At 34.6% G+C, this 10037-nt stretch overlaps 1 long non-coding RNA gene across 1 annotated transcript; it reads right to left on the bottom strand.

The window, feature by feature from the left end:
• Nucleotides 1–6486: 6486 nt before the first annotated feature.
• On the bottom strand, nt 6487–7921 carry LOC146737888 (uncharacterized). The gene is made up of 2 exons (XR_014930775.1): nt 7158–7921; nt 6487–6932 (listed from the first exon to the last, which is right to left on the bottom strand). It is a non-coding gene; the product is annotated as an uncharacterized LOC146737888 (long non-coding RNA).
• Nucleotides 7922–10037: the final 2116 nt, after the last annotated feature.

Raw genomic sequence — 10037 nt, 5'->3', positions numbered from 1 at the left:
GAAACAACAAGAGGTATTTTACCTTTCATTTTATTTCGTTATAGATGCAGTAAAGATGCAGCAACTACTTATAAGAGAACTTATTGAACATTTTGTGAAATTTTCAACACAAGCAAGGACCTAAAGTGCCCGGGGCTCTATCATGGTAGTGACTATCTGCCTTCAAGCAAAAGAGTAACATATGGTATGTCATTGCTCTACAAAAAAAGTACTATAAATACTGCTGTGTAGTGTGACATTATGCGACTGAGAGCATACTTTATAAATGCTGTAACTGAAGACGTATCTTATTATTGGCAAGTTTAGACTACCTTCTATGTTAATATTTATGATAATCCTGGTAAAATTAGTAATGTGAATATTGTATTAATTTTGTTTTTTGCTGATTTTCATCACAGAAATGCTTTTCAGAAGGTATCTATATTACTCACTGTTTGTCCCTATTTGTCTGAGCTCATCAGTCACTACTCCACTGCCAGGTATATCAGTGCCAGGCTCAATCAAGTGGCTAAAAGAGAAGTGCTTGGTTAATGGTAACTATTTGGATAGCTGCTCAACAAAGAATGGGAGAAGATGCGGACAATTTGAAGTATATTTAAAAGGTAAAGGATTGGCATGCAATTGTGACCAAGACTGTATATACTATGGAGACTGCTGTAACGACTATATCAGAATTTGTACTCAAAACGAAACGATTGCATCAACCACAGTAATGAGCAATTCCATGACAAGAATTGAGCCTGAAATAATAGAAGCTGACAATCACCGACCTAAATCAGAATGCATAGCTCATCCTAATAGTGACGAACATATTGGATGGTGGATGGTAACTGAATGTTCAGGTACCTGGTCCGATTCACAAATTCGTACACTATGTGAAGATAGACTTAACGTAACAGGTAATGTCCTCATAGTTCCTGTTTTTCTGAATTTGTTTGTACACAAATATATGGTAAAATAATATGATGACTTAGAATCAATAACATATTTTAGGGGAAATATAACACATTCTTTTACTTAAATGTAAATGTTTACTATGAATACCAGCCAGGTAACTTACATCTTTTAAACGGAACAAGGATTTTAAAATTGAGTCTCTCATCTGAATATTTCAAAAATATATTTGAATGAAAATAAATAAATGATATAATAATCTGGCAGAACTTAAGATCTACTCTGCGACAAGTATATATGTATTAGATGTGATGTAAAAATTAATTGATGTCGTGGGTTTAGATCATAAGTTAAACTTATCATCAATATACACCAGTTTACACAATTGAAACAGGTCGCCTGTTTAACTGCAATAACGAATGAGAGACAATTATAATAATGATAATTTTAACCAAAACAATAGGCTCACCTGACAGCTTTGCTTTCTGAAATTCTAATAAGAAAATTAACAACGATATACAAACTATGAAAAGGTGACAATTTGAGGGACTTTCTATTTGTTGGTCATTACCATGTACAGGATGTTTAGTATTATTGTTTCATTTACACTTGATTCTCACTGTTTATAGGCAGTTTAAATTTGTTTTTATTATCATATACAATCAATTTTTAGACAAACTGAATCATGTTTTTAGATTGTTGTTTCTGTAACTTTCAGATGAAATGCCAATTCATGTGACGTCACTAATAGGAGTGGTGTATAACAACATTTACTGTGCCATTTGCAATGGGGAAGATCATTCAGATTTAGAGTATTGGACAGACTGTTTGAACCCAGAGGAAGATATCCAGATGTGTAACGTGTCTCTCATTCCTCCTGAAAACAGCATTAGAAATATCAGAGCATGTGTTTCATCCTACATTGATTATTGTGACCAATCAAAGTGGAATGGGTCAATGCAGCTTTATCAGAGTGTCGAAAGCAGATGTTTAAATGATGATTTGGCACTATACAGCAATTTGAATGATGTTTATAAAAATGCATTTTGCGTTTATTGCAATTCTGCTGCAATTCGTGAATGCAAAATTAGGTATTCAACCGGTATTCGTTATGGACCAAATGGATTACTCTTTGGTTCAGAGGAATATAAAGTTGTCAGTAGGGTCCAGTGTCACCAGGGTATCAAAATTAACCAGATTGGACAGCAATGTAGCGAGATAAAAGTAATGTCAAATAGTGAATCCAATCACAGTGTGATACACCTTTCTCTATCATTTGCCGCTTTAGATAATGGTAATCGTGTACTTCAACTCTCGCAAACATTACAGACAAACCTCTCTTCATGCATATATACTTCAATACAAAACTTCAGTATAGATGCAATCAATATTTCCATCATCGCCAATGCAAACGAAATCAAAGTTCACTTAATTATATTCGAATATGATTTACTACAAGGTTTGTGGATTGTTGAGAAAACTAAGGTCAATAGCATTAAGTGTGACAGTATTGTGTTAGATTTAAAATCTGTTGAAGGTTCAAATCCGTCAATATTTGAACAATTTGCACAGAAATGCTACATAAAACTTGTTTTATTAAAAGATATGTCAAATTATTACACGGTATCTTCTAATGACACTGATATGTATATGTACATTTCATACTGGAAACACTTTTCTTGTGTTCTTGAGTATTCAGATCAATCAAATAATATGAATCTATATATATGTGTATTTGAAGTGTGCGATAGCCTACAATGCGATAAAGGATTACTGACAACATTACAGTCATTTAATTTTGAAGTCCATCATAACGAATTAGTATACAGAATGTTATACCTCAACATTGTTGAGAAAGAATTTGTTCTTAGTTCTGACTGGTCAGTTGCCTACATATGTCTTGAAAATAAATACCAACTTGTTCTAGAGTGGTTAACACTCGTATCTTATTTAGTATCTATAGTATCACTTATAGTCTCTATTGTATTGTATTGTAGTTCTCCAGACTTATTAAATTTCCCCCAAAAGACAACTCTTAATTTTATTATCTCTTTATTAGCTGCTCAGACTGTCTTCGTTCTAAGCTGGTTTGTTACGCGAAATGCAATTGTATGCATCACTGTAGCGGTCATATCTCATTATGCATGGTTGGTCACATTTTCATGGATGGGCATCATTGCATTTGACATTTTTTGTACATTTGGAATGTCCTCATTTGCCAATTCTAGTCATGCGACTCACTCTACTTTAGTTCGGTATATTCTTATAGGGTGGTTTGTACCTGCTGTGGTAGTCTCAGTTGCAGCTTTTATCGATTTTTGCGAATATATTGAGCTTACTATTGGATATGGGCAGTTCGGAAGTTGTTGGATTGGGAATCGGAATGCTCTGCTTGTATTATTTGTTGCACCAGTCTCACTGGTTCTATTCTTGAACGTTGTGTTCTTCATAACGTCAGTCTACCGCATTAGAAGTTCGATAGTAGAAACCAAACGATATTTTGTGGGACAATCTCATTCATGGAATGGCCAACAGATTTACATGGTGTTCAAAATGTCAATTACATTTGGTTTCATGTGGATTTTAGGATTGTTAGAAACTTTTATTTCCTCATATGTCTTGTCATTTATTTTCGCAATTGCCAGTGCTTGTCAGGGGCCAGTTATGCTTGCATCGACCGCCTCAAACACCATAAAAAGAAAAAGAAATTCGACGAAAAATGTACAGTCAAATCTGTAATAATTGAATCGATATAGATTATGTTGCATATAGATTTAAATCGTTACATAAAATGGCGTTAACATAGTTTTGGTTTACATGAAAAGAACACCATTTCAAGATAAATAATAGTAAATTATTATCCTTTAAATAAATAGATGAGAGTTGATATTGTCGAAAAAATTATAAATTATAATTATGTTATGATGTGAATAGGTATTGTACTAAATCACAAATTCGTAAAATGTAGGTGTTACTTTTCTTTGTAATCTTTATTGAATTTGTTTTTATGTATGTGTATCAGAGAATGTATTTATCCTGAACAGTAGCAACTGGAATAGCATGAACATTATTTTTAATATGTGTTTTGGGTGAATCTCCAATCATATCTTCATTCATGCTGGAATTTAACATTTCAATTTTTGTGTATGAAATAATAGTATGTAAAATGTATTTTGATTTTTCTGATTTTGATTTGATTGTCTTGAACATGTAATTTCACCTGTACGGCTTGTAATTTATCGGTTCCGGTATTTAATTGTTGTTATTGTGTATATTTATTTGTTCCATTCCTTGGATAATTTATTTGCTTTCAGCTAGGCGTATAACGAAGTAATCGTCATTTTCGAATGACGTCATTTTCAATTTATAAATTGTTAATAAATATTATGTAAATGCCTGGTTGTACAGCTTTACTATTTGAGATGAGTGTGTGTGTATCAGAATTATTGCTTTACCTAAGCCATAATAAGGTCAAAGATTTATGGCCGACAGAGAAAGTTTAGTATGGTTCACAAATACAGCTGCTGATGATTGATTTAAAACAACGTAGTAGTGTTTTTTGACAGGTAAATATATAAATACGATAACAATATTTCTAGTATACAGAAGTCTACCATGCTGCTCGATATGTGTGTTAATAATAAGTTTGACACTGCAGTGCCAGCGACGCACACATTTAGTTTTAACTGGACATTGTGCACATGGATGGATCTAAGCAGATGTGTTTAGGCATTGTATTGTGTCTGGTACTGATGTAAAACAGTGGAGTGAATGCTGATGAGCCGAAACATAGGCAGAACTACAATGATTAATATTATAGATTTTCCTAGAAAACCATTTTGAAGTGGATGCAACAAAACACTAATGTATAAATTATTATATTATTCTCTTTACAGAAGACCATATCTTTGTATTAGTAAGGTAACACAATTATAAAACGTAGCTCTCTTAGTCGTGTCATGGCATCCAATGCATTAGTGTTCATAGCACTAGCTAATTATGTAGACAAATGACAATGTTCATAATCGGTTGAAAGCATAGCGTCACCACGATGCGCAGGCCAAGAGACTTTAGTTTAGTACTTGTATGGAGTATCTGAGCAATAAAGTTATTCTGTAATAAGTATTTCCTGCATATTAGGCTGGACCTATAGCTGAATCATAGAACATTTAAAAACAATGTTATGTTAGTATGATTGTTGCTAATACGCTTAATCATGTGTTAGCTTTTGGCTCCAATAAAATAAATCTACATGATGAAGCTGAATGCGAAACTGAAACTATTTTCTCAGCTAAAATGCGTTTTCACAAATAACATCCAAACATTTGATCATGATGTTGTATTCCGACATGACGGAAATGTTACAAACAAACTGCTACTAGCATAAGGAGATTTAATCCCCTGAACGCTCTATAAAATACAAACTTCAATGTGAACGATTAAAAATCAAGCCTCTTAAAGATTATTGCAATCACAACAGATACTCATAAAAATGTATAATTACAGTAACACAGGTGAATATTATGCATTAGAGCATAAAAACAATGCGTAGAAACATGCAATTACTGTAACAGCTAAAGTCTAATAATAATGAGTAGTTTAGTATGGACTATAGGGACGACCATGAGGGCGCTGTTCATACTCGGATGCGATGACGTCATACAGGGAGGGATGACGTCACAATGGGAGGCCGTGCATAGCTTAGCATAAATAATGACGTCACAATGGGAATTCATGCATAAATTAGCATAAATGAGCGTCCATGGCCGTAAAGGGGATAATTTGAATGAGGATGACGTCACAATGGGATATTTTAATACATTTGCATAAATTACCATCAATTTTTTGTAATTATTTTGTTTAATTATTTTTAATTATTTTTAATTATTTTTTTAATTGGACAGGCGTGGACGAAAGATTTTTCATGAGGATGACGTCACAATGGGATATTGTGAATACATTTGCATACATAAAATTGATGTGAATACGAGGTCGTGTCGAGGTCATCGTGAATACATTTGCATAAATTACCATCATTTTTTTTAATTATTTTTAATTATTTTTAATTATTTTTAATTATTTTTTAAGTAGGGACTATAGGGACGACCATGAGGGCGCTGTTCGTATGACGTCATCGCATCCGATTATGAACAGCGCCCTCATGGTCGCCCCTATAGTCCATACATTAGCATAAATAATGACGTCACAATGGGAATTCGTGCATAAATTAGCATAAATGAGGAGCAATGCTGTAAAGGGGATCATTTGAATGAGGATGACGTCACAATGGGATATTGTGAATACATTTGCATACATAAAATAGATGTGAATACGAGGTCGTGTCGAGGTCATCGTGACATTTGCATAAATTACTATCAATTTTTTTAATTATTTTTTTTTTGTGAATACGAGGTCGTGTCGAGGTCATCGTGAATACATTTGCATAAATTACCATCAATTTTTTTTAATTATTTTTAATTATTTTTTTAATTGGACAGGCGTGGACGAAAGATTTTCAGAATATATCGTAGAGGGCGCTCACACATACACACACACACACACACACACACACACGTTAATAAATACACGTCATTTTGAAAACTAATGGAGTTTATTGCACAAAAGAAGTAAACAAGAATGAAATATTGACATGGAGTATATATTTATGACATGGTTGAGTATTTTTTTAACGTCACAAAAAAACATACGATGTGAGTAAGGAAAATAGTTGCGTAGTGTATAAATGTTTAGCGTGATTAAATATTTCTTTGTTAACACCTCGAAAAATACGTAGATACATGTAAATGTGCGGCGTGGTTAAATTTATTTTTAATGCCACAAAAAATACGAGTACATAAACGATTCGATTAAAACACAGAAACGAGAAAAGCCAATAATAGTAAACATTGATCAATAAAAAATAATTCATTCTATATATACATATGTTGTTTATTTTTACATTTCTTACTTCCTTTCAATGAGTCAAGCAGTCTGTACACTTTTTTTTTTATTCCATCACTATAATCAGAATCGCTCATCTGTCGTACAAGAAAGAGAGAGAGAGAGAGGATAATATTAAAAACCGATAGTTATATAAAGAAAGTATAAGTTATGTGTTGAAAATTTAATAGTATGAATTATCCCGTAAAACTGCGGTCATCAATCCGCTAAAATGCAAAGTATGCAAAATCGGTTGATCGACGTACAGTTTGTTTTTCAAAAAATGGCGGACTACGCTACTATGAGTTAAAATGTATAATTACCTGATCGTTTCACAGAATAACTTTTGACATACATAATCATCACACGGAATGAGTTTACGGTGTAACGTAGCGATTTTCGTTTTTCCCCCCGACGAAGAAAATATGTCCTCGCTTCTTGCCAAAGATTCAAAGGCGGTAGACCAAGTTTGACCTTCCGTGAAAAGTTCATCTCATGGACACTACGAGTCATACAGGACGTATTGGCAACACATGGCTTGAAAGTATTTGATGATTGTAGATCCACGTACGAGAAATCTTATAAATTCCATGACATGACTACCGTACGAGTCATAATAGTCTTCGTGGTAAGGGTATTTCAGACAGAAAGTGGCCCAACGCGTTCCACTCGCGAATATCAACGGTGTTTGATATAAGCAATGTGTATCATTCCGAAGCACACTTGTGAATGCCAGTCTGAACTCAATCACAAGATTAAATGTAAGGCGTGTCTAGTCCTAAGTGTTCCCAACGTGAAATAGACCTCCCACGTAGATGATAAACAACAGATGTTGGTATATTTATGTTATCTAAAACATGAACACTCACAAACAGCCTGAGGGATATCGAGTTTCAAGTTGAAAGCGTGAATTTCGACCTGCGTGTATGGGATACTGATAACATGACTCGACATTCTGTTGACCCCGGCACTATCAGTCAATTCACTGACTTAAACCACAGTCACTCTACTAGGACGGTTAGGAAGCGCCGCGTCATTCTATTGTACCCACCCTTGTCTCCATAAACATTAAAACAAGAGAGGTGTTAACGAGTTAAGAAGTCATTAGCATTAAACAGGCGACGGAAAACACGCGATAAATCATGAGACAGTGCGAGAGTTGCGTCATTTTCCCCCACAAAGCATTGCAATACATGGCACTTTGACCTTTCAACGAAGAGCAGTCTCAAATGCGGAAATGAACATGCTTTGTATATACACGTTTTTCGCGAGAAAATCTTGCTGTCTTGTATGGCATTCTGAAATTATAAATAGTTAATAGAATACTATATTAGTGAATTTCCCCCAAAAGTCGCCCCTGTCTCGACTGAATCAAAACATGTTGAACGGGATTTGTATCAGTCGTCAAATAAAGCGAATGGAGGGATATGAAAGCACGACAATCAAAAATCTCTTTTGTCCAATTACCTCCTATGAAAACTATGCAATAAAGCAACACGGCGACCACCTCCATAGACGAAAACATGCAAAACTTCGCCATAAAGTGACTCTAAAAACACACAAAAAATACGAGAATGGACAAAGGAATATTGTAAAGGTTTGCAGACATCAATGTTTTTAGCGATAAAATTGTTTCTAAACTGAGTGAGGGGTTTATTTTACGGACCGAAAGACTGTTAGAGATCAAGACAAAGAGACTGTCAACAAAACACCGTTTTTCTCGAGTAAAGCATCTTCAAGATTGCAAAAGAATGCTCATCTGAAAAATACAATATCACTCCTAGTCACAGTTCAGTTGAGATTGTAGTTTGATGTAAAAATAAAGCACAATTTAAAAAAGTTCACGGTCTTTTCGAGGATCTTCTCGAGCAACATCGAACGCAATAAATAATGGTGAAAAATAGTGCATTCCAATGACAAATACGTCATAGTTTTGAGACCAGCATAGGTTCTCAGAAGCTGCTCGTTCACACCTTTAACCAATAGAGCTTCCTAACCGTCCTAGTAGAGTGACTCCTAGTAGAGTGACTGTGCTTAAATTATTTTTATCAATTAGCCTTTGCTAAAATACTACCGTCATTTTCCACGTCATTAAAAAAAACATGGCCCGCAGCGGAGGGATTTGAAATAAAACACGTTCAATCTCGTAATGACGCGTTCTCCGTGTCAATGTTACGATTATACTCGAAATTGACTATTTGGGGGATAAAAACTGGGTCAACTTGATTCAGTCAACATGAATCTGACCCAGGCAGTATGATGATTCCAGTCCGTCACCAATTCACTTGTCTGAAAAGGCACACCCCAAGGGTGTATGACGCCTTGTCTCAATTCAGGCCGAATCAAAGACTGTGCACGCCGTCGATCTATATCTGTGATCGATGTAGACGAGAAACATTCCACCACTCTGATCGTTTTTATATCATCGGTAATTCAGTGTACCGCTCGAATGTAATGCATCAATCAATAGTTTAGTTTTGAAGGTTTATTTTACAATAACTGGAAAACCGACCGAAATCGCGAAATTTTAGGATTCAATCTTTACTCAGTCAAACATCAAAACTAAGTATTCAGTTCATTCTCTCTTCACTAATAAAATGGCAGTACTCAGCAAACTATCATTCATCGTTTTTTTAAACATCATTTCGAGTATCCACGATTTCGAAATACTAGAAGAGGCAAGAACGAACGTTACATTTGAATGGTCAAATGACAAAGGGCTGACCCCGCTCGAACGTGCAACAGAATGTATTAAATACATTGACCCATTTGAAAAACAGAGTCAACCTCAAAACATTGAGAGCCATAGCCGATGCTTCAAACAACGAGTTTCTCTTCAAAGGTTCAAAACCAAATTAAATGAAGCACTATGATTCGTCACAAATTACGCTGACATCCTTAGCAGCCTGGCAAAAGAAATCACTCAACTAACCACACCACCAGATTCAAATTTCCACGATCAACGACAAAAAAGAAACATTATAGGCGATCTCCTGTTCGAGGTAACGGCCTTGGCTTGGCTACAAAGAGACAATTGTAGTTACTAGCTCGAGAAATTGACCCATATTTCTAAGACAAAATTAACCAAATTTTGAAATTATACATATTTTAATACCAAACTTGTTATTTTTACCAACAAACTACTGAATCACAGTACGTATAATAACGTATACCATTGACAAATTCAGACTCCGCTTATAAAT

Source organism: Saccoglossus kowalevskii, chromosome 10, assembly GCF_978046115.1.
Source record: "Saccoglossus kowalevskii chromosome 10, keSacKowa6.1, whole genome shotgun sequence".
Lineage (NCBI taxonomy): Eukaryota > Metazoa > Hemichordata > Enteropneusta > Harrimaniidae > Saccoglossus > Saccoglossus kowalevskii.
This window is presented reverse-complemented; position numbering and strand designations above follow the sequence as displayed.